The sequence below is a fragment of the Aythya ferina genome (assembly GCF_964211825.1).
Source record: "Aythya ferina genome assembly, chromosome: Z".
Lineage (NCBI taxonomy): Eukaryota > Metazoa > Chordata > Aves > Anseriformes > Anatidae > Aythya > Aythya ferina.
The window spans coordinates 64763273-64789341 of record NC_140299.1 but is presented as its reverse complement, the minus strand read 5'-3'; the positions used below and the strand labels follow the sequence as shown (position 1 = coordinate 64789341).

At 39.3% G+C, this 26069-nt stretch overlaps 1 protein-coding gene and 1 long non-coding RNA gene across 2 annotated transcripts in view; both read left to right on the top strand.

The window, feature by feature from the left end:
- The first annotated feature begins 38 nt into the window (after nt 1-38).
- On the top strand, nt 39-3272 carry LOC311427612. Its single transcript, XR_014687451.1, has 3 exons — nt 39-227; nt 2721-2805; nt 2895-3272. It is a non-coding gene; the product is annotated as an uncharacterized lncRNA (long non-coding RNA).
- A 14011-nt stretch (nt 3273-17283) lies between these two features.
- Nucleotides 17284-26069, top strand: part of ZNF475 (zinc finger protein 475) — a 40507-nt gene continuing 31721 nt past the window's right edge. The window contains exon 1 of the transcript XR_014686902.1: nt 17284-17403. The gene's annotated coding sequence lies outside the window, so the exon portion shown is untranslated. The remainder of the gene's footprint in view (nt 17404-26069) is intronic.

Sequence of the window (26069 nt, the reverse complement as noted above, 5' to 3'; positions counted from 1 at the left end):
ATTTGTTCATGAATTTAGGCTTCATAACTCACAAAAAGCACTAGCAGCATCCCTAGAGCATCACATCCTTCATTTGTTAGATGCTTATAGCCTGCTCAGCAACTGTCTTTTCCTCACAGGTTGCCTAACTATACCTTGGTCTGTGGAGGCCATCAAAAAGCCCACCAACTGCTGTGAGCAGACAGACAGGTGGTGAAAATCTCTTGAAAGTCTCATAAACAAGCCAGGTAATGTGATTGCTTTAAAAATGCGCTAAAAATTAGCGAGTACTCTGTTATCAAGCTTCCTCGTGAGTTTAACACAGCTTCTTTGTAAAGGTCAATTTTGACACTGGTTTGCAGTTCTCTTAGCGACCTGAGTATTCATCTACCTCTTTCTTTTTTGGCTAGAAGGACTGAGCTGCCTGTGTGTGTGTCGCACTCAGAACTTTGATTTCTGCCACACATAGAAATATGTAGTCTTTATCAACTTAGATATTGAATTTTCCCTCCCCCAAAATTACAGTAATTGAAGCTGGTATTATTGTGTAATCCCACTAATTTCTCAAAACCTGAGATTGGGAGGTATTTTATAGTTAAATTTAATTGGAAAATTGTTGTGCTCCTCACTGAAAGGTTAGAAATGGAAAAATGTTTTTAATGGCCTTTGTAACATTTGGAGCTCTCCTTATATGTCCAGCACTACTGAACAGCAGTGGTAAATCTCAAAAACAGTAAAAATTAACCTGTATTAAATTTAAAAAAAATCAACAAAATAAAATAATAGTTTAAAAAAAAAATAATCAAAACTATTTGAATTTGTCATTTCTTAGTACATGTCCCAAGAAAGACATTTTAAGGTTCTTTAAGATAGCCTTTACTCTTATTTAGTGTGTTGTTGAAAGCACTCTGATACTGTAGAGGACAAGAAGTTATTTTGCATGTATAGCCAGTTTACAACAACTCCATTATTTATTAGCTTTAATGATATTTCTAAGAACATCATCAACTCTGTTGTTATGGGATGACTAATTTGTGGTCTGGTTTAGTGTTAATTTGGGATCTTACTTACAGGCATATACATGAAAAAAAAAAAAAGAAATTTAAACAATTTTATAAAATCTTAACAAAAGACTGGAATTTGTGTTACCTATGTGTTAACTCTATTTCTTTGAAGCTGGTATTTATTTGTTTGAGATTGAAGGGTTGGTTGCTGAGGAGTCGCTATGAGAATAGGCTTGATGAGTCGTGGCTGGTTTCAGCTTTCTGTGTTTGAGAAAAAAATTAGTTTACTCATCTGTGAGTTATGCCTGAGTAGGCAAAGTACTTTCTGTGATTTTTCTGTGTGCATAAACAATGCATTGCAAGTAGATTCTTAACACTTTTATTGCTTTACAGATCTTATTGATTGTATTTTTCATAACTGTTTTTACATTCAAGTATTCAAATTTGGGTAATTTTGTTGCACAGCAGAACACTGTATGTAGATTTTTCTGAAGCCCACTCTACAGCAGGTTGATATATGTTTGTTTGAAAACTCATTGTCAGTGCAATGGATGAAAAGGTTCCTCATTGTAATGAATTATCCTTAATAGTTTGAATTAACATGTTAAGATATTCTATACAGTACGTGACTTCACTAGACAGTAAGGACACTAAGTATTTGCAGTCTGTAATGGGTTTATATTACTATTATTTTTTAAGAAACCAACTTAATTAGAGACCAGGATCATAGGCTTTTTCTGATGTCAGTAGGTTTTGGACAAGACTCTATAAAAATTTGTTTTTACAAAAGCTAATTTACTAGTTAAATTTAGCTACTGTTTGTAGGTCTGATTTTGAAGTCTCTCATCAAGCAGCTTCCTATCACCAAAGTGAAATGCCAAAGGAAACTCTTATATATTTTTCTGCTCTGAATTTGTAAGTGAATGCATAGATTTTTCTTATGTTGGTGAACCTATCGATTTGTTGAACAAATAAATCATTTAAAATTTAATTAGTCAGTGATCTCTTGAATTCAACATTAGCAGCCAAAACATCACCTGGCCACTATCTAATATTTTATTATACAAAGCTAGCTTAGTTACTTGGTTTTACATGCTGTGGGTAGACCTGCTGAACTGCACATACTCTGGTGAATAAAATTAAACACACTTGTAAATTTCTGCAGGATCAGATAGCACTGATAAGAAAAGCAATTACCAGAGATGAGGCAAGTATTGGTTTATTCTGGTATGAGAGCTTGAAGACAAAAGCCTTCTGACATCTGTGGACTTTGTCAAATTAGGGATTTGCAGTGAAGTTTGAATAGCAGTATTTTTAAAGTTTAGACCATCAGTGTGTCGGTAGACCTGAATATGAATGGTTTCACAACATCTAGTTACATGGCTTCTTACCTGAACCTGAATATAAAAAGAGCGTGGTGAAAATTAAACAAATTTTAAAACTTTCTGCTGTGAATCTGTAGTGTATTTCATCTCTGATTATTGTTTTCTATTTCCCTACTAAGGAGTCTCACAAATATTTTAATAACAAGTGAGATTTCTAAAAAAGTGAAATAAATAAATGACAACTAATGCAAATTCAGACAGATAATTGAAAATCCAATGAAGTTATTTCCTTTCATATATGTCTGCATCTGTGATGAAAGTTTCCCTAATTATTGTCTTTGAAGTATTCATTGCAATAGTAGGCAAAATTTACCGTCGAAAATATAACTGGGTATGTTCATTTCAATTTCAGTAAATTATCTGATGGCATGCAGAAAGGAATAGTAATCCAGGATGTTTAGAGCAAAGAGACTATTACCTGTGCATTAGAGCATATGGTAGGTACACATTAGATTCATTTATCAAGGTTAATGAAGTAGATTTGAACACTGCATGTGTAAACAGTATTTTTTCTTGTTGTTGTTAGGAAGTTCAGTCCTGGATTGTCTTCACAAGCAGAGCAAGTCCTCAACAACTGCCTACTTTTATTGAAGCTCTTCAATCCTGAGAAGAGGACATCATGACAAACCTTAAAAGCTTAAGTAAATTCAGAAAAACAAATGTCTGGCTAAACGCATCACACATCATTCTATACACATCATGTCTGCTTTGTGGCCCAGCTCCAGAATGAGTCTTGCCTTTCGTATGTGGACATTTTGCACAAAAGAAATTAAAAAAGAACAACGAAAAAAAAAAAAAGAGCTAGTAAGTCCAAGCTAAGGGAGAGTTGAGTAAACAATTAATTTCACATTAATGTATTCACCAGACTGTTCTGAGATTAAGAACATTGTGTATGAAGGGAGAGGAATGGATGACGTCTCAAATCAGATATTTTTCTTTCCTCTTCACTGGGGCAAAGTCCTTGTGAAATCCAACATAATATGAAAGAAGAACTTGCCTACAGAAATTTTGTAACATTATATTACTGTTCATCTCATCAAAAATATTTAGACAGTGTGGCAGTGATATATCTAAAACAAATCTAATTTTGTAAAAATAGCACAAAGGAGTTACAGATTTGTTGTATCTAGTTCATTATAATAACTAACTTGCTTGGTCTGCAAGTAGAAATAATTCCTAACTGTTCTGTATTCTGACAGTTCTTTTCTGCCTAGTGTATAGCACCTTTGTCTTCCTAATCATCCCTGAATTAGCGTGGATGTTGAAGAGACAGGTAATTTTTTCTGTAGGACTTCAGTATCTGCTCAAAAAAGTTTAGAGAAGAGCCCACCTTCAGCTTGTAAGGTGGATTTTCATAACTCGTGTCAGAAAAGAGCTGTCTCTACCCCAAGAAGGTGCATATAGAGTCTCAATCAAAATAGCAATCTATAATGGCATTCATAATGCAAACAAGAATGCATATGAAGTAGTAGCACAATGACAATAATGAAGAACTGACACAGGAATTCCAGTATCTTTGTAACGAGGGTGTGAATTGTCTGATACTTTGTCTTCACTAAGGAATTTGTATCCAGTACATAACTACAATATACCATCATGGCATCAAAGAGAACGTTACCTTTACATTAGATATAATGGTCCTAGAGGTATCAAGGATACTAGAAAAAAACAGTTTGCAGTATGTATTCAAATAGAAATGACGGAAGAATAGAAACAATTGGTATGGAACATGTAAACCTACTTCAGGTAGGCCTCAAAGACTTACCCAACAAAGGGTCTTCTGACAGAGATGCAGGTTCTGAGTTGCATTACAGTAGCCAAGTTCATGTAAAATAACAGTGTAGTTCGGTCGTCTACCAGCAATTAATCTCTACTGGATGCCTCCAGCAGCCTTTTGCTGTATCTGATGGTACTGTCAAAATGTAAATGTGTCTTATGTGGGGCAAGACGCATCAAAAATAACTTCACATTTTCAACCCAGTCTTGGCTCCTAGCTTGTTATTTATGGGCAAGCAAATGTTTGAAGTTATCAGACATATTAGTTCTATTTTGAATGTGTAGGATGGTTTTTCTGTACATCTTCATAAAAGAAGTTTCTGAGAGGGTTAAGTAAACAGATGTATTGCAAAGTGTGTGCATTTCCACTTCTGGAACAAGTCAGCTTACAAACAACAGAAGAGATGTCCCAGTTTGCCTAAACTGATGGTCTGGACTGGCAAGCATTTCTTGGTTGCTGAGCATTTCTTTCTCTAGTCTTAACTAGCTATAACTATTCTAGGAAGATTGAAACAAACAGTGTCTAACTGAATGAGTCTTGGGAAGAGCTGACTATTTATTTACTTTCCTCATAAGATGAAGAGAACACTAAACCTATTGAGGAGTTACTTGTTGTTCATACTCTTGTCCTACCCACGTGCATGATCGTGGTCCCATTAGCTTTCCTCCTTACTATTCCCTTGTTTTTTCCAATTGTTGTATCCTTCCTCTAGCCAGATTGTAAGCTGTCCAGGCAGGGACCACGGCATCCTATGTGTAGGCTCAGTGATACTCACAGTAGGGCACTGAGTCTGACTGTTACTTTTGGCCACTGCTGCAATATGAATAGCAGCACTGAATACAGAATGCTGCGTTGAACAGATGCGACATTTAGAACATGTGAAAGCCCTCACGCAGCTGTGTGTATTATTGAGCAAAGTTGACACTCAGCAATTCTGACTCAAATAAAACACCCATGGTGGTTTTCCCTTTGGTCTAATTTTCATCATAATATTTTGTCTCACATACCAATATTATGAACTCTTTCACTATTCTGCTCTGTAGCAGCATAGTGGATCCTTTTGGAAACACATTCCTGATCTAAATCCTATTTTCATCCACAGGTAATTATCACATTTTACCTCAGGTCTTTTCATTGCTTAGATCATTGAAGAAATTATTTGAAATAAAACATTATGTCATGCAGTTAGATTGAAAGGAATGTTTGTAAAAAGATGTAGAAGGTATATAAGAGCTGTGACTGTGATATTTACCAATTAATAGTAGTTGAAAAGAATCACACGGAATCACAGAATTGTCTAGGTTGGAAGAGACCTCAAGATCATGGAGATATACTTTATGTAGTTCTTGTTCAGCTTTAATGAGTTGATGCAAAAGTTGGTGGTAAATACTGTTTTCTCTTCAAAGCAAACAGACTCAAGCAGGTACTAATTAGAGATCAGCACAGAAATTGTCATGGTGGTATGCCAGGTTGGTTTTGTTGGGTTTATTTATCTGATTTGAAGCCTAACACAGTAACTGGTTGAAACTGCACTGCGTGTGTGTCAATTAGAAGTATTCAAAATTATCCCAGCATGTGATGTCATATAACCAAACAGAAATGTCTGTGGAAATAGATACATTTTCAGAAATTTATACACTCATTTGTGCCAATTTCAGTTGAATACTCTAGTGGCAAAGGTGGCTGCTACTTTTGTTTGTGTGAATGGATCCTCTTCCCCAACTCTCCAGCTGACTTGTGTTGTCCCCTGTGACACGTCTGGGCTGTGTCCACATCTGGTCAGGGAATGGGGTGATGCGGCCATGAGGGTCTACAAGGGGGTAGGAGATGGGATGAGAGAGAGGCCACGACAAACAGCCTTGACTCCTGTGCAGCACTGACTTCTCCCTACTTTCAGAGGCACTAGGGAAAAGCTGTGGTTAAACAGAGCGACTGGGTTTGTATGAGTTGTCTATTTGGTGGCTTGGGAGAAGGACGAGGACATGAGATGGGGACATATGGGAACAATTAAACCCCTTACTTGTCTTCCCTGGTAAATCTACAGGAGAACCCACGGCAGGTTTTCTTTTAGTCTAGTTTCACTGTGCTATTTAAATTCTTAACCTGTTCTTGTTTAACAAAAGTTCCCACATGTATCTATCTACATACTATGTTATATCTAAACACAAGTAACATGTCCATGCATAGCTTGAACAAAGCCAAACCGTTGGATCTCTACAAATACATAGACCACGAAAAAAAAAAATACATACAGTCCTCAGCTTTAGAACATTTTATATTTCTGTCATTGTCCATGCTTTTCTGTGGGGATCCTAACAGGGGTTAGCTGTTCTGCGGAATGGGGTGTATCACCAACCCAAGTACACCAAATTACACCTTCTAGTACTGTGATCAGATAGGATTGTAGTGAGGCATGACAGACCCTAGATGTTCTGCTTTCCCTAGTGGAAGGTCATTGTGACTGCTCCACTGGAACCAAGCTTCATGGAGGAGGCCAGAAAATCAGTAGGGAATAAGAAGGTCTTGATGTGGTGGCATTACCTTACCATCTTGGTCCTAATGAGGAATAAAGAGCAAAGCCTGTTTGGAACTCTCGCAGGGCTTCCTGAGGAATCATATTAACAGAAATGACCCCGTAAGAAAAGAGAGCCTTAATTTTGGCATGTGTAAGGAGGAAGGATGCTGCTGAGGATGATGAAACTTACCGAATGTCTGGTTCCAGAAGCAGGTGTTTCCCCTACAGGCATGCAGGGAATTCAGTGTGTCTGGATTCCTCTTTAAAGTTTTATGGACAGCACTCATTTGTAGTGGATGTCATGGATATTAGCTGAGTTATACTAAGGTTGGACTTTGCACTTGACAGTAGAGCATTTAACATATGTCCTGTGATGTGTTTTTTTAAAGAATATAACTTCCTCTAGATACTATCTTCGCCACATTTTTAATTGTAGCTCTGGCTTTGCATTTTAATCTGCATTAAAATTATAATGATTTTCAACACCACTCCACTGTTGTAAAACTTTAGGTTATTAAATTTTAAATTGTAACATGTTGGCAAGCAGGAGCAGAGCACAATATAAAATGCCTGAGCTAATTAACAAGGGAAAGGTCTTAAGCTACCACGCACCTTTACATCTTTACTGTGCTGTCCTAAAGGTTTACTATTTCCCAAAGAGTAAGTGTTAACAAGCAGTATGCATTACATCATGGAAGATTCAAAGGCACATTACAGTAAACTCCTCTATCACTGTTTTTAGCACACCAAGAAGGAAGAGCATGTCAACTCTGTTGAAACAGTGTTACTGAGCAGTGCTGGACAGGCAGTAAATGGAATATGCTTTTATAGAAACCTCTGGGGAAAGCTATAGGGAAGATTACATGTGTTAGAATTTGGACTGGAATTTGCATTCACAAAATTTTAAAGCCAAAAAGGACCTATGTAGTCTAATCTTCTGTATAACACAGGCCATAGAATTTTACCCAGTAATTTCTGCATAAAGATCATAATTAGTAGCTGAGCTAAGGTATCTTTTTTAGAAAGACAGTTTTGGATTAAAGATTTCAAATGATAGAGAGCACACCACATCCCAAAGTCAGCTGATGCAATAGGTTTTTTTTTCCCCTTCACTTCAAAACAAAACAAAGTTGTGCCTTATTTATAATCTGAATTGAACACCTCTTCTGAGGTACTCATCCTCAAGACAGCATCCACAGCAAGAAAGCACCTGCTAACACAAGTGTGAATACGAGTTCAGTATGTTGCTGTAAAGGAGCAGTGTTGGATGTGGCATGTGGTATGCAGGAAGAGTATTTCCTTAACTCTGCATTCCTCATTCCAACCAGTGGAGTGCTGCTGGACTGCGAAAGCCACTGGTGGGTGTCAGCTGTGGGGGCAAGCAGAGAGACACTTACTGCCTGGAATCATTTCCGAGACCAGCAAGTGCTGATACCCAAGCATCTGAGGAGAGCCTCACCCCATCTTCTCATTAGGCCATCCAACAAGTCAGTCAGTTAGGACAAATTGCGAAGTCTTCCCTTACATTAACTGTTTTTGATTTCTAAACACTACGATCAGAAAGAATATTACACAGCTTGAAAACAAATCAGTTTTCTTAACCAGTCAAAATGTTATGTTCTCAGCTTGAATTATCATAGCAGTGGAGTTGCACTTTCTAAAAAAAATTTGTGCTGTTTTACTGATCTAAGGTCTACATTCCAGTGAGAGGGCACGCCGGGTAGAAGAACTGCTCAAAAAAAAGCCCGGTACCGAGGAACACAGAGCTCTACACACTCAGTCCTACATCGCAATTTGCAATTTCTGCCCAAGCTTAAAATACCTCAGGGAAACCATATCCTGTATCTGCAGAAGCAGACCAGATTACTTTCTTAGGGGTTAAGAGATATCAAACTGTGGCCAGAAACAAAGGACAAATTTCCATTATGGAAATTTCCATTCCAGCCAGTCCTGCCTCAGTCTGTCTCACCACACTCAGCGAGTCCCATGCACTCCAGACTTGCCGGTGCACCTCCATGTGATCAAATCTTTCCTTAGGCTTGTTTCTTCTGAGAAGGCTGCAAACAAAACAATCCTGCTGTGAATCACTGGTGGATATACAGTGTCTGGAGAGCATCTTTTCTCCCTTCAGGTTTTAAAATGCAATTACAATTAATTTGCCTTTACCTGTACCTTCCTCCCTGTGGCAGCACCCTTATTACAACAATAATATATTTATAAACAAAAATGTTGTTTTGTTTAAGAACATAAGACAGTCCAGTATATTTCTGTGACAGAAAATAGATGTGTTGTTATTTATACCATATGAAGTCATGTTTTCATAACTATACAGCTTTTTAAGATACATTATTTGGGAAATATGGCCCATGCAGGGAAAAGAGTGCATATGTCAAATGTGAGATAGTGATATCCTTGAGAAAAATAAACTCAACTCATTTGAACCCATAAAAAACTAAGCACTGAGGTTAAACCATAAAATGTGGTGGGCAGTTTCTCACTATGGTAAACCACTAGACTATTAGGTATGCAGGCAATATGTGTTTGTTTGCTCCTGTGGATACTGAAAGTATTCTGAATTCCTCAGGACTTTAAATATTATGCTATAAAATGTTAAACCAATACCTTTAGGTCAAAAACAGAATCCAACACATGCCACCTAGACTATTAAGGTTGAAAAATAGAAAAAAAAATCAGGACTCAAGCTTCTGAAGAATTTTTTGAAGGAATGTATTTCCAGTTCAGCTATAAAAAGCTCCAGTCTAAACCTCTGCACTTGTTTACACCTGTGAATAATGATGTACCTTATTCATTTGCTTTTGGAAAAGGTTATTTTTATTTCAGCCAATGCAATTTTTTTTCTTTTTTCCTTTTTTTTTTCTTTTTTTTTTTTTTTTTCCTTTGTATTACAGTATCTTTGAAGTTAGAATTTACCCTGTCTTTTTAAAGGGAGTTTCCTGTTAAAAAATAAATAAATAAATAAATAAAATTATATGCTTCAATCCAGTAGGACAATTTATTGTTGTTTATATCTGCACTGGACCTAACAGCAACACATATAACAGTGAGCTTTCTTTCTGGGAAAGCCTAACAAAAGCTGTCCTCGTTTTGTTAATGAACAGAGCAATTTTTTCCCAGAGTTCAACAAAAGTTAAACATTCTGAAAGAGACCAAAATGCACTAAATAAACCTCTTAAAAATAATACGCTTTGGGAAAGAAGCAACTCCAAGTGCATTCATAGCACGACTGTTGTGAAAGCAATTTCTTAGAACAGATCTTTGCAATGGTTTTTCCACTTCTAAATGCTGATTATTTTTTTTTTTTGATTTTTTTTTTTAATGCAAATTTCTGTGGCATTAATTCTGGGAATTTGTCCAGTTAAACACATTCTTCCATTTAGCCCAAGAGGAAACTATCGGCAGCAGTTCTGAATTGTTTTTTTATTTTAGCAGAATTGGTGTGGAAACCTTTGCTTAGCTTTGAAAGATCCTTAAACTTATTGTGTGAGTAATAATACTTAACCTCAGAAATGCATTTTTTTTCAGAGCCAACGATGGAGCAAATAGCTCCTTCATTAAAAGACCCCTTCATTAAAAAGAGGAAAATATACCATTCAGGAACTCGGGCCTTTCTAGCTACCAATGATATTCTGTGTGCTCATTGCCCTCTCCTGGCTTCATCTGGTAATTTTGGGGTTTAAAATATGTGAAGCAGATCTAAGAACATTATGCATTCCCCTGATGAATTTTTTTTTCTTTTTTTCCAGTCCAATGTATTGGTTATGAACACGTTTTTTTCAGGTGCTACAAACCACCTCTCTCATCAGTGTACTGGAAAGAAGCTACGAGGAAGCACTCAAGTCAGAGCTGGTGAGCTCTGTTTGCTTCCTGTGCTGTTGCACTATTTGTCTGCCACTCAGAGCATCCCAGGCATTTACCTATTAAAAAAAAAAAAAAAAAAAAAAAGTTTGATAAGATACTGCACTAAACACAACAAAAGGAAGCCATTGTCAAATAATAGATCATTACAGGTAGGGATCTCTGAGGGCAGAAGTATATATTTCTTCATGAAAAGTGTGAGGCAGTAATTCCTATAAAGGGGAAGGTGTTCATTGTTCCTCCAGTGAACAGCTCTGTACTGAGACTTGTCCTGTTTAAATTAAATAAAGCAGGATTTAGGTGCAAATGATGAGGTATCAAAACTTAGTACTGACACACCATTGTCTGGGTCAGGCTAAGGTGGAAATTAGCACTGATAAACATTAGAGATTGGAGAAAAATAAACCCAGGTCAACATCTGCTCTGATGGGATCCAAACCAACAGTAATGTGTAAGAAAAGACAACTTTGTGAACAACATGTGAATGTGGGAATGTATTTCCAAGATAGATCACCCTCATCACAGCCTGTTTGTATGTGCCTCCCCAGCCATCCCTAGCCAGGGCTGGATACTGTCAGAGGCAGCATACATTGTGCAGGTGGCACATGTGGGAAAGGGTTTTGAATTAGGAACCCTAGGACCTGTGTTTGTTCTCCAGAAGAATGAGAAAATTAAAAAATCAGCTTTAATGGCACAGGATGGAAAATGCACTGATAAAAGAAGTACCACCAAGTCTGATGCTATGTAAATTGTCTTGTGTGGGGACGTGGTATCTATGCTTGTATCCTATGCTTGTTTATTTGAAATAAAACAGCTTGAAGACTCTTATTCATAGGTCTGTGTTGTATGTATCATGTGTTTGTTTTCACCTGTACTGTGAACAGATACTGTAATCTGGATATTTTATACTTATATGTATTTTGTATGTATTCACACATACACTTACATGTATATATGTAGAAAACATATGAATTATATTTCATCTAGAAAGTTATCCTCTGACCTTCTCCCCTGTGTTTCTGTGAGATGAGAATGCTAGAGCAGTAAAAAAGTCCCTGAAGACTGAAACCCAGGGAAAGATACTGACAGCCAAGGAAGTGTGAGGGCCAGCCAGCCAGCCAGAATCTTGCAAGGATGACTTCACAGGACCACGTCAGCAGCAGGCCTGGAGGTGCAACTCACAGGCAGCATCACGGCACAGAGTGCTGTAAATTCTTTAGGTTGTGCTGCAATTAAGTTTTCAGGACAGTCCAAGTCATGCAGAGGTCAACAAAGAAGACCAGAATCAGCAAAGGCAATCTGAGGCATAGTACAGAATCACCCCAGATTTTTCTGCTTGTAATGCAACTCTGTGTGTTTTCTAATGTGAAATCTGATTCTACATGTCACTTTTTTTCTTTTTCTTTTTTATCACATCACCAGTTAATCCATCTGTACAAGTACATGAAGGTCTACAAGTATTTAAGCAAGGTTTTGGACCTCAAAAATCCTTAGACTCTTCCAATCATGCCAGACACAGTGTTGTCCTGAAAAGCAGTATACTGGGACATTCTTGAAACTCTACTTATCCGTTAGCTATGTTATTTATTAGTCCTCTCCATTTGAAGATAATTCCATTCAGATCCCAAATTGTCCAGGAGGAATGTTGGTGGTTCAGGGACCTCCCAGGCATAAGAGAAGTCTTTAACTTGTGATGGGATGAGACTTAAACTGAATGTTTAGACTAAAGAATTTGTCTAAAATAACTTCCTTCAACTTCATAGCGCTCTCAAAATAATCTGTCTGCCAGATTTAGCAAGCATTCTGGTAGGTCTTAGTGGAAACGTCCACATCCTGGAATCTGGCTTTTATATAACATGGTAGCGCTAAAAGGAGGTAGGGCTTCTGGTTGTCCTTACAGCTAGAGGAATACATTTATTGTTAATATACTAAGTAACATACACCTAGTTGCTAAGCTTCATATGCTGTGCTAGGGAGATTTCAACCAGATTATAAAAGAGGTTAGACCATGTGTCAGGTAGTGGGTATATTAGGCATGTAAATATTTATGTTCAAGGTGAGAGATTCTTGAGGCTTCAATTGAAAATAAGGATATGTTCCAGAAATAGATACAGTTAGATTATTCTTCATTTATCTGCACACACTGTTCAGAACAGGTTGAGTATTCAAAAATCCATGAAAAACGTCATGGTTTTTAAGAAGAGATCATGGTTTATGGTCAACTGTTAGAAAGGTAAGCATCATTTCTTCTTTTCTTTAGAAAATCTCCATATTCATGTACTAGTTTTGCCACTGAGGGCCAATGTGTAGTTTTTAATTTGTATCAAGATGATAAAACTCCTCAGTGAAACCACCTTGAATTCACCACCCAATTACTTTTTGTAGTTTCACATCTATTTTTCATTTTGTTTCTACTGTGTATGAAGTTTATAAACTAATCTGGCTTTTATCTTTGCCATCTTTCCATTTATTCTTTGATAAGGTAGTCACCTAGCCCGTCCCCTTCTCCTTTTAGCTCTGGGGAAGGACAGTGAGGTAGGGAGAAGACCAGCTTAGAGAAAATAAATGAGTTAATAGGTGAAAAGCAGTATCTTAAATGTAATCCAGAAGTTAGATCATATATAGTCAGATCATGTGGCTCTCTGACTCTGAAAGTACTGCAATAAAGTATGCACTATATGGTGATAATAACTCACCGGGTGAGAGCTTTATTTTGAGTCCCTGCTAGCTAACCTCGTCATCCAGCACAAAGGTAGTAAGTGCATGTGTTGCTCAAGGTACAGAATGTTACATGAACATACTGTACCTAGAAGTAATCATGAAAGAAATGATGCTAGCCTTGGCATAAAAGCCGTTATAATACCGATGGGTAACAACTACACCCATGTAAATTCCCCTTTATATTTGCATCATATTAATAGGTGCAAGAACTACTTAGAACAACTTATTTACTTTGAATATTTCCTTATTTTCCTTATTTTTTGGTTAATGGTACTTAGATTTTCTGTAGCTTCTGGCAACCTGATGCACTGTGATTTCTCAAAATGATTCTATGTTCCTGGCTCAACTATAGTTATGACAAACAAAGGTTTTCTCTGAACTCTTCATCACTTTTAGTTCATAACGTGTTGCATACTCTATTTCATTTCTTCAGTTCTCTTTCTTCTGGCTCCTCTTTTGAATATCTCACTCTGATCTTGAATAGCTCATTCCAAATGTTCATCGCTGTTAAGCCATCCTATCAAATACACTTTGTTCCAAATAAATGGACATTGTTATTAAATTGTTTTATACTACCCTGCAGATACTCCCCCAGTTTGACAATGAAAGGTGCTGGAGCTGATTACCCTTTCATTCTAGATATTTAACTGGTATGGGCCACTTCCAGCATACTAACTAAAGCACTAACTTTGATGATTGCCCAGTTTTATACAGTAAGAACGTTATTTCCAAGTACTAGATATATTTTACTCAGTTTATCCTTGAAGCAAAATTGAGATATTACTTGCAATGCAAAACACACCTATTTTAGCTAGATCCACAAGGGTGAAATTGGGAAACTCCAACAAGCCACATGAAGCAAGAAATGCTGGACTATGTGGTCTTGTACTAGCATAACTGTTGTGGTTCAGTCTCATCCCACTACAGGGAGTAATGCCATATAACTATGGCCAAGTTTCACTTCTCTCCTTGAATACTGGGACAACAGATACAGAGACAAGAAAACAAATATCTGGAACAATCAGCCTTCATTAAAAGTAGATGATAAATCATATGAGCAAGCGTAGGTGCTGTAACAATACACATTACGTCTAAGGCAAGTGAATAAATCGTTCAATGCATTAGACAGTAATTCAGTTTCTGAGACTGCTGGGTTGGCCTTGGCTAGCTGCTGGGTGCCCACCACCCTGCTCTCTCACTACCCCTCCTCAGCAGCAGAGGAAGAAAACACGATGGAAAAAAAAATATCTCATGGGTTGAATTAAGGACAAGGATATCACTCATGAATTACCATCATGGGCAAGGCAGACTTAACTTAATTTGTTGACAACTGATGACAATGTAGGGCAGAGAGAACTAGAAACAAAGTGGAAACACATTCCCCTTTTATTCACCTCCTTGTACCTCCTCACCAGAATGGTGCAGGGAATAGGGTTGCAGTCAGTCCCTGATGCTTCATCTCCTATGCTCCTTCTCAGTCCCTCTCTGCCCCTGCCCCCCGTGGGGTCCCTCCCAGGGATGCCGTCCTTCCGAACTGATCCTGGGGGGCTGCCCACAGGCAGCAGCTCTTCAAGCACTGCTCCCACACGGCTCCGTCCCACGGGGTCCATCCAAACTGCTCCAGCACGGGTCCCCCACGGGTGGGCGGGAGCTCCCCCCAGACCCCCTGCTCCTGCGTGGGCTCCTCTCCACGGGCTGCAGCTCTGGCCCGGGGCCTGCTCCTGCGGGGGCTCTCCATGGGCCGCAGCCTCCTCCAGGCCACATCCACCTGCTCCACCGGGGGCTCCTCCACCCATGGGGGGGCTGCAGCGTGGAGATCTGCTCCATGTGGGACCCATGGGCTGCAGGGGGACAGCCTGCTCCACCAGGGGCCTCTCCCTGCACAGCCCGCAGGGGAACTGCTGCTGCCTGCCTGCAGCACCTCCTGCCCTCCTGCTGCACTGCCCACGGGGGCTGCAGGGCTGCTGCTCTATTTTCTCACCCCTCTCTCCCGGCTGCTGTTGCCCAGCAGTTCTTTCCCCCCCTTAACTCTGCTCTCCCAGAGGCCCACCCAGTGTCGCTCATGACTGAGCTCTGGCCAGCAGCGGTTCTCTCTTGGAGCAGCTGGGGCTGGCTCTTTTCAGAGGCCACCTCTGTGCAGCCCTCCTTGCTACGAAAATCTTTCCAGGTAAACCTACCATGCTGAGTTTTTACTTTTTTTTTTTTTTTTTTTTTTTTTTTTTAAGCTCTTAACTGTTCTGTTACTCGTATTCATTTATGTATCTTTTCTGTAGGGTTTTGTGTTGGGAGCTGAAGGCACAAAAACCCCCGATCTAAAGAATTGTCACTGTTTTTTAATCATCATTATCATTATAAATTTTCTCACAAAACTGAAAAACTGTAACTAAACTTCTGTGAAGGGTGAAAGGTTGGCAGACATAAAAACTCTCTTTTCCTCTAGTTGAAGAATTCATGGACCCTGTGCAACACAGGGACCCTCTCATTGCTTAGCTAATTTGACCATGTCCTGACCTGCATCCAGTCTCTAAAAATGAATGAACATTGTACTTGATCTACTGCCTCTCTTTTTGTGTGCCAGTAAGTACTAAAAACAGGAGAAAGGTTTCATTTCCTATATATATTGAGTGACCCTGTATAAACCATGGGTAAGGATGAAACTGTCAGACAAGTTTCTCCTTCAGTGCAGCCCCGCTTTTGAAACTATTGGCTAAAAATACTCTCTTTTTCAAAAATATTTTTTTTCTAATTTCCTCCTATCGGTAATTTTTACTCTAGTCCTGTTTTGAGAAATAACCAAGTTCTGAAGAGGCAAGAAAAAAGGAGGTTAGGAAAAATAAATACCTCCTATAATCAAATAGATGAGGACAGGAAACCTCTTCTTGTGAAAACATTAACGTGCTTCAAAAAAGCAATTATATGTGAAAACATTTCTCTGTTTATTTCACCATAACTCAGGGTTCAGTGCACCCACGATGGTATCACACATATAGTTTTCAACTTCCACAAGTTTCCCAATAGCAGATTTTTGTGCTTCTTTGCCCATGTGATACTCTGCATTTTATTGCTCATATTTTGTGCAAAGCCCTGGCCATGAAGCCCTTAAGGGGCTACTGCAGGAAGGATTACTAGTCCCAGGAGTTCAGAACTTGTTTTAAAGTCCATAGTTTCCGTAGCTGCCTTCAGAATTCCTCTCTTTAAAACACTCATTATAGGTGTAATCTCAAACAGATGCTGATTTTTCTGTGATGTGTTGCAACACAGACTGAATCAGATAGCTTTAACCACCAGTGTCCACAACTGACTGCTTTCTTCAGCCAAGACCTGGTACCATAAATTAATTGCCTTCCACACCTGAAATCTTGTACAACTCTCTTCACCTTTTTAATTTTACCTCTGCATTTCTTGCAGCTTTGGCACTTCAGCAGAGAGATGGAGGGATCTTCTTTGTACAGAGGGACAGGCTAATGGCAGGAAGCTGACAACCATGCCAGCCTTGCTGACCTCTCACCAATGCATACAGTATCTTCTGCCATAAATAAGAATTGCATCTGAGGCTGGTTGTACTGCCTTGCATCGTCAGGGGTCTGCAAGTCCCCAGGCTACCCTTGCTCCTTCTCCTCATGCTCCCTTCCTCCAAGCACACTAGTGCACATGCGTGTATGTGCAAACATCTGGCTGCAGTCTCCTCTGTTTAGATGATTAAACTGCTGTAAATGCAGTGTTTGTTTTCTTTCCAGTTCCTTTCTGCTTAATCCTCACACCTGGTTCAGTCTGTGAGTTTGCATAATGTTTTCTGGAAGGTGAGAGAGGGAATTTGGAGCAGGGTGAGCAAAGAATTTTGCTATGCTGAGGGCACCTTGCAGAAAATGTGGTTAAGGAAAGGCAAAAAAAAAAAAAAATGGAGAGAAAGAAGGAGGAAATAAAAGGAGGGATAAACATCAGAGGTGACACCAAGGTCAGAGGAGGAGGGGGAGTTGCTCCCTACAGCCAGTGGAGGACCCATGCTGGAGCATGGGCAGAGAGCCAGGAGAAGGAGCGGCAGAGAGCAACCCCCGAGCACTGCCTGTGAACTCCCAGCCTCCGTCCCTCCATGCTCATGGCTGGATGGGGGATTCAGGAGTTGGCCTGAGAAAGCAGGGAGGAAAGGTAGGTTTAATGATTGTCTTTGCTTCCCACCATTTGAATCTATTTTAGTTGGCAATAAAATACACTTTCTCCAAGTCAAGCCTGTTTTGCCAATGGCAGCAACTGGTAAGCAATCTCCCTGTCTTAATCTCAACCCATGAGCTTTCTCAACCTCTTTTCTTTCCCAGTCCCAAAGAGGAGGGTGAGTGAGCAGCTGGGTGGGAGTTTGGCTGTTAGCCAAGGCTAATCCACCACAACATTACAGCACTTTAATGTGTTTTGGTGGCACGCAGAGGCCTCAGTTGTCATTAGAAGAGGAACGGCCCTAGCCTGTAAAGATCATACAGTGAGACCATAGAGGGACAAGACCAAGAACCCCCATGCCATATGCTTGTGAATCAGCTTCAGAGTCTCCAGTCTTTCTAGAAGTCTAACACATGTCATGGGGAGAAAGTGAAACCTTGACATAAGGAAACACACAAGCTTAATTAATACCTTATGTAATGAATAACTACTGCAGCTTGCAACAACTGCACTCTGTAGAGTTTCTGTGACATTGCAGACAGCATAACTCTGGCAGCAATGAGCACACAGTCACTAAAGGACCTCTGGTGGCACTGGGTCCTGGCCCTGCTCCAGCAGGGCCACCAGGAGCAGGGTTCAGGTGGCTTTTGAAGATTTCTAAGGAGCGATTTCCAAGATTTCCAAGACAGGGCTCCAGCACCTGCACAGCAAAGTAGTGTTTCCTGATGCTCAGACAGAACCTCTGGTGTTCCAGTTTGTGCCCATTGCTTCTTGTCCTGACACTGGACACCACTGGCAAAAGACTGGCTCCGTTCTCTTTGCACCCTCCCTTCAGGTATTTGTACACATTGGTAAGATCCCCCTGTGCCTGCTCTTCTCCAGGCTGAACAGCCCCTGCTCTCAGCCTTTCCTCACAGAAGAGACGCTCCCTTCCCTTCATCGTATTCATAGCCCTTCCCCTGGGCTCCCTCTGGGATGTTCATGTTTCTCTTGTACGGGCGCAGGGGTCAGAACTGGATGGACACAGCCCTTCAGGTGTGGCCCTACCACTGCTGCTCAGAGGAGAAGGATCACCTTCAGCCCACCTTCAATACTTTGCCTAATGCAGCCTAGACTACCATTACCTTTCTTTTTGTGTGTGTGGCAAGGCACAAGGGCACATTGCTGGCTCATATTCAACATTGGCTGTCCCCTGAGGTTTGCCACTAGTTACTGGCTCAAACTAGACTTTCCATCACCGAATACCACCTTCTGGGCTCATCCACTCATCCAGTTTTTAACTCACCTCAATGTCTGTCCATCCAGCCCATAAATCAACAGCTTGTCTATGAGGATCATGAGGGACAGTGTCAGAGATACTTAATGAAGTCCAGGTTGGCAATATCCACTGCTCTTCCCTTATCCATCAGGTTGGTCATTTCATCAGAGAAGCTCATCAAGTTGTTTGAGCATGACTTCCCCGTGGAGACTCCATACTGACTACCCCTGATGATCTTCTTGCCCTTCATGTGCCTGGAAATGGTTTCCAGGATCTGCTGCTCCAGCACCTTCCCAAAGATCAAGGCAAGGCTGTCCAGCCTATAATTCTGTCCTCCTTCTTGCCCTTTCTGAAGATAGCATTGGCATTTGTTTTGCTCCAGTCTTCAGGTTCTGCTCCCAGTTACCATGATTGATCAGGGATTATCAACAGTTATGCAATGACATCCACCAGCTCCCTCAGCATTCATGCATGCATTCCAGTAAGATCCATGGACATATTTATGTCCAGTTTGCTTAAGCATTCTTTGACTTCTTCTACCAAAGGTGTATCATCCTTCAACTAGCCTTTTGCCTGATTTCCTACTCATTGGATTGTACCTCTCTTGAGTTTGGAGGAGATGATCCTTGAATACCTGTCCCTTGTCAATGTGTTTAAAAATCAGTTTAGGAAGGTTTCCATTCTTGTCAATTTTCCCTAGTGAATGCCAGAATATTGCAAGAAAATCTGACTCTGCTGAGATCAGAATAATGTAAGTGAAAACTGGACTTGGTTTGATGAGGATTTCAGGTCTACGTTCAAATGAGGCCTTTTCTCTGTTTTGTCAACTTATTTTTAGCTGTTTTTATGTAAAAAAAATAAAAAAAATAAAAATACAAGGAGCTTTAACAGTTGAGACTAATCCATAAACAAAGGCACTCTTCCCATGCCCATCCTGCCACTTCAGTCCCATCTCCTCAGGAACAGGGTTATGATTCCTCAAATGCCAAATGAAGTCAGTCAAAATCCAGCGCAGCTTTAAACAAAATCTACTTAAAGCACCAAAGAAAGAGCAGCAGTTCATATTGGGTTTGATTTGTAAGATTTTATGTTTTTAATTAAAAAAAAAAAAAAAATCACAGGGTCTATGTTTAAAGCTTTATTCTTTGTGTACTCAAAGTTCATACCCTCAACTGCTGGTTATGAAAATAATTTTCTCTTAGGAGGCACTAGGCTGACTGTGTTGCTACGTTTTTGGGAACAGTTGTGCACTCAGTTAATCAACTCTGTTATTCAACTTTGGTAAAGATCTGGGTTCAATCTGCTGAAAAATTGAGCAAGATAAGATATATTACATCTCTTGTCTTTCTCACTGTGACAGGTGTATCAGCATGAACAGTTTATCATTCTCTTCTATCAGTATTTACCATTTCAGAGTTATGTTGCCTTAAGACTCCCGTACAGGTTAATTAAATGGTGTTGCATACTAATGCCCTGTCATCATGTGAGGCTGCAAATTCATTACACTGGGATGTTTTTCTTTATTTCTGCTGTGATAGACATTCTGCACCAAGATGTCAGTTTAAAAATGTAAACAATTTTTCATCTGAGTACTGATGGTTTTTGGCAAGAGGTGTTGCCTTAATCTCTTACCAAATAAATAAATGCTCAATTAAATATATGTAAAATCTCTTTGTTTACCCAGCTGGACAAGACCATTTTTAGAAATTGTTTGAAGTGGATGGATACCGATGTAATTTTGTAAAATGCTCTAAACAGGGAAAAATGTTTTTCTTTTATTATAAGTCAATACCAGGAGGGGAAGAAATACAGTAAGACTTGCAGTAAGTGGTTTCTTGTTGGAACAGCAAAAATTGACCACTTATTGGACATGGTCCCCTAATAAATCTGGAGAAGACTTTATTGAACATTTTCGGAGATCTGTTTGTCTACAGAGCTGTCTAATCAAGTTTGTATTTTTTGTAGGCCTAATGTGTAATTTTGTTAAGGAAAATGCTTAGTCATAAAAGACGTCTCCATCTTAATAATCAACATTTTGATATAATAATTGTTCTGTAGCAAAAAAATCTTGCCTACAAAACAACATGCAAAGAAATATGTGGTTTCCCATGTGATTAGTTGCTGTTTTTTAAATATGCTCATTATTAAACATTCAGTATACTTTTCCCTTGAGCTGTATTTCACAGTGAGGCTACTTGAAGGAACCACTAGGTTCTCACATTGAACTTTGAATACCCAAGTGTTTTCCAAAACAGGAAAATGTTTTATTAAGCAATAGTGCAGTCAGACATAAAATGACAGTGGCTTCTGACTGACTGTCTTTATGTGGTTGAGGAAAACTAGACCCTGTACTCGAAGAGAAGATGATGTGGCAATGATAGCCTACAGAAAAGTTTTCCTGGGTAGTACTGTCAGGAGCTGTCATTCTGCACTCTGGAGAATAAACGACACAAAGATACTGAGTATAATCAATTTTACACTGTGGATTTTGATCTGCTAGTAATATTAACCATGACCGTAAATAAAACTCTCTGTAGGTGCACTGCAAATGGTTCCCCCATGACACGTTGGTGGGTGGTGCTTCCAGAGAACCTGCGATGCACGCAAATGGCTTCAGGCTTCATGGATTTAGTCAGGCAGACAACTGCACAGGAGGTTACTCCTTACCAATAGACATTTAATATTTTACTAATGTTTTAAAATACATTTAAGATAAATAAAATCAATTTAAAATACTACTCTTGTTGAAAAATCTAGTTCATTTCTTTGTTTCTTTCTTTGTTTTTGTGAAAGCAATGAAGACAGTTTCATGCAGCTTCTTCTGTAGGGTGTTTAGGCCTTACGTAAACTCAACAGTGAACAAATGCTAGGTTTTATCTTTAAGCTTTAGACAGTTGCTGTGTCTCAAGGGGTACACAAAATGAGAAAAAGAGGGAGTCATTTAACAAGAGTTGATTACGAATGGGAGGAGGAAGGAGAAAGAATGTGGCAGAAACTGTGGCCCAGTGTTGCTTGACAATAAAACAGCACTCTCATTGCACTGTTTTTGGTTTCAAGCAAGTTTTGTGTGTATTTCACTAATTCTGTTTCCAACCCTGCAATCATAACAATGCATACATGAAAGCCAGACTGTGCAACAGCTTGACTTACAGAAATCAACCGTGAAAACACTACGAAAACTGGAGATGATACAAAGCTCTAATATTTCACCAGTAACACACACACACACACAAACAAATAAAACAACTAAGCAACCAAAAAAATCTCCTAAGAAATAGGGTGAGACCCTTGATGGTGTAGAGTGCCTCCAGTAGCTATGCTGGAGCTGCAGCAGTTTGTCCAGTGGAAGACATAGTCCACAATATTTAACTTTGTAATTTCCCTTTAAGAAACAGATAAACAAAAATGTCAATGACCTTGGCAGCATTATCTGAGTGTCTTAGTTTCACTAGGATGAACTGTTCCTGGAAAAATTCTCCCCTGTCTGAGTCACAATCAGGTTTTTCCTTCTGGAGTAGGAATGTGTGCTGTTCTTCTCCTTTCTCCCTTCCCATTCAGCAGTGCATGCAAATTCCATCTCTCTAGTCTGGCATTTCAATTTCTTTAGGGTTTTCTCATGTTATGCCAGTGTGGAAGGTTTCACATTTTTTTGTGATGTTCTTTTAAAACAGAACTACCCCAGAGCACTTAGTACCAGTGGCTTGACTTTTAAAAGGATGCTTTTTTTGCCTTTATTCACAAAATGAGCTAGAGTAATTTCTCATCATTTTAGCATACATGTATAACATAAACACTGTGCAGTAGCAGCAACAACTACAGAAGTTATTATAAGTAAGCTTAGGAAAAGAGTGGTAGGGATATTGCCATGAGAAGATAAATAAATAGATAAATAAATAAAAAGATGAGAGCTGCTGAGGCAAAGTCACATGTGATTTAAACATTGATTATATTATGAATAATAGGTGTTTCTACTTTTTGTTGAACAAAATAAGTAAAAATGAATATAGTGTTCAGATCAATGTAGTGATATACACTCCCTCCCTCCCTTCTTTCCTCCCTCCCTCCCTCTCTTCCTTTTTCTTTCTTTCTTTCTTTCTTTCTTTCTTTCTTTCTTTCTTTCTTTCTTTCTTTCTTTCTTTCTTTCTTTCTTTCCTTCTTTCTTTCTTTCTTTCTTTCTTTCTTTCTTTCTTTCTTTCTTTCTTTCTTTCTTTCTTTCTTTCTTTCTTTCTTTCTCTTTCTTTCTTTCTTTTTCTTTCTTTCTTTGTTTCTTTCTTTGTTTCTTTGTTTCTTTCTTTGTTTCTTTCTTTCTCTCTTTCTTTCCTTCCTTCTTTCTTTCTTTCTTTCTTTCTTTCTTTCTTTCTTTCTTTCTTTCTTTCTTTCTTTCTTTCTTTCTTTCTTTCTTTCTTTTTCCTTCCTTCCTTCCTTCCTTCCTTCCTTCCTTCCTTCCTTCCTTCCTTCCTTCCTTCCTTCCTTCCTTCCTTCCTTCCTTCCTTCCTTCCTTCCTTCCTTCCTTCCTTCCTTCCTTCCTTCCTTCTTTCCTCTCTTTCTTTCCTCTCTTTCTTTCTTTCTGTTTCATAGTCATATACAATTTCCTCCAGAAAAGAAATCATGCAGGTATTTCAGATCCTTTTGAGAAAGTGGGTACTAATGGTGGTGCTCCTAACAACTAAATGAAGTGTCTGGAACAGTGATAAGGACAATGAAGGTCTGACACCCCTCTAAAATCACAAGAGCTGTGGTTTGAACTCTCCAAAGAGTTCCTCGTTCACCAGGCTAGTACTGAGATAGATCTGCTCTCAGCTCCTTGGCCTGACACTGCCTTGTTTGTAAGCCAGTTATTCTCATCACCAGGTTAGAAAGTCTTTCTGTCTCAGTAGCTGTTGATGTGTTTTGAGCAAAGTAGATAAATGTGGGTAGACAGAGGCCCTTCCTTAGAACTTGCCACCCCTGTGATTAGGACACTGATGTGACAGGGAGGTAGCAGTGGTTCAGCCCCTTGCGCTGTGTCAGGCTGAGAGGACTGTAATTGAGGTTTCTGATCCCTTTGTCTGACCTTCAGTAACACCATTTTCTTCAGAACAAAGGAACCTCTACACTGGCATGAGACTGTTCTGTATTACGCCACTTTGAAATAGTTCATAGCAGCGCTGCACCAGCCAAAAATAATTCCAGTCAATTCTCCATTATCTGACGGAAAGAAGCAAGCACTTTCCCAATAATAGAGCAACATGGATGATGCAAGTAGTGGGAGCAGCCATGGAACCACTTCTCACAAAACTGGCCAGGCCCAGGAGTATCTCTGCACTGCACCCTCCTGAGGCTCCGCATGGGAGGAGGACTTACTCATTCAGACACAGAGCCCGACCTGAGCTGGCTCTCTGAGAGCACCACATTGCAACAGAGCTAGTAAGCTTTCTAGGAATCCAGAGTGCTCTGCGGCACAGCAGGAGCCAGATCACACTTGATATGGCATGAACACAAGTGCATTAAAGCTGCTGGCCTCCTGTGGGCAAAGAAGAGCCCCTTGGACTCGCCTTCAGAGTGTTCTGCAGTGCTGGTTCAGCATGTGTGGTGCAGACGCAATAGGTCCGGCTCTCTACTGAGATAATCCTAGTCCAAGCCTAGGCTATATGCTGTGTAGAAACTGCTGTGCCACCCCTGAATTTTGTCCCAGGACAGTAATTCAAGAAGCCTGGACAGGTTCTTGCAGAGCCAGCTTCACTGCCTCTTCTTTGCTGACTTGGTTATTCAGCTGTACGGATCCACCACTCACAGACAGACATTTGAGGAGTACACCGAGAAATTAGTTCTGCTCATGCCATTTGGTTTACTCATGCTTTCTGGCTTGCCACCTGAAAGGAGGTTATGGAAGACAAACAGCATTGTATTGTCCATCAACCCTTCATACAGTTTTGGAGCATTACTGCTCCATTTTCACCTTCTACAAACACATCAAGCATCTCAAAGGCAAAGCTGTGTGAGTCTACTGCTGGCAGTCCCTGCTCAAAGAGAAGCAGCTGAGAGAATGATAGGAGAAGAGAAAGGGAAAGAGAAAGAGAAAGAGAAAAAGAAAAAGAAAAAGAAAAAGAAAAAGAAAAAGAAAAAGAAAAAGAAAAAGAAAAAGAAAAAGAAAAAGAAAAAGAAAAAGAAAAAGAAAAAAAAAGAAAAAGAAAAAAATGAAAGGAAGACAAAAGTAATCTACCTTTACTGTACACCCCAAGGTAGCAAACTTCTACACTGCCTTCAGCAGTCAAATAACTTCCCTATTTTATTTATAGATTTGTAAGTTTCTGTGATGGTATTGTACTTTAAGCATAACTGATGCCAATCCAGTAAGAACACAAGACCCATTCTCACCTCTGAAAAACAGTAAAGTTGAAAATGTAAATGAGTCATAGGCTTTTTACAGTTGGCAGCTACCTATTACAAGGTGGTTGTTAATGTTTTTGTTCCTTGTAATGCAGGCAACTTCAAAATGAAGTAACAGTAGTGAGTTGCAATGAGATCTGAGTTACACAGCAAGTTTCTTTAGTAACATAATAAAACAAAATAAACAAATGCAGCATTTGCCATAAAAATAATAAAACCAGGGAGACATGATTTGCAAACTTTTCAGCTGAACTTCCCAACAATGTAGAATAAACTTTTCTAAATTATTTGACCATTAAACTTTCTTTAAAAATAATCTCACATGTCCTGTTTAATCTGTATTGACAGCAGTGTGCATTCAAATCACAGTGCACAGTGCACAGCTAAAATGAAATGGCTGAGCAAAAAACTCATATTCTTAGTTCTCTGAAAACATCAGGACTGAATGTAGTCTTGCATTTTCCCTGACTGTATGTCTTACAAGAAATAGGTTTCATTTACAGGCACTGTTTCCCTTTCCAAAGCAGGTACGAAAAATTCCACTCTTCTAATGGCTTAGGGAAGTTTCTAATTCTGGTAATACCGAAAAAGTACTACCCATGTACAAACAGGAGCATGGCATGGACATCTGCTGTATAATTAAGGATGAGGAAAACAACAAAGAAAAGAAAACAAAACAAAACAAAAAAAAGGAAGAAAAAAAAAAACGGAATAAAAAGACACACAAATGTGGTGTTCGTATAGCTTGAGAATGTTTCAGCAAAAGGCAACTATAAACTCTTTCATGGAGTGTCTAGATAATACTACAGGTTCATGCAGCCAAGTCCAGAAAGAAAGCAGAGCAAACAAACAAAATACGCCCACTACCCCTGCCCCCTCCCCTCCCCCCCCCTTTAAAATTAAGTGAAATGCTGCTCTAAATCCTTTATTTTTTTGTATTAATATTACTGTTTGTGTCTCCCTCCTGCAGGTCTTGGCAAATACTGAACGTAAAGTACTTGGAAAAACAGCTGTTTTTTCCCACCTCATTTGTGCC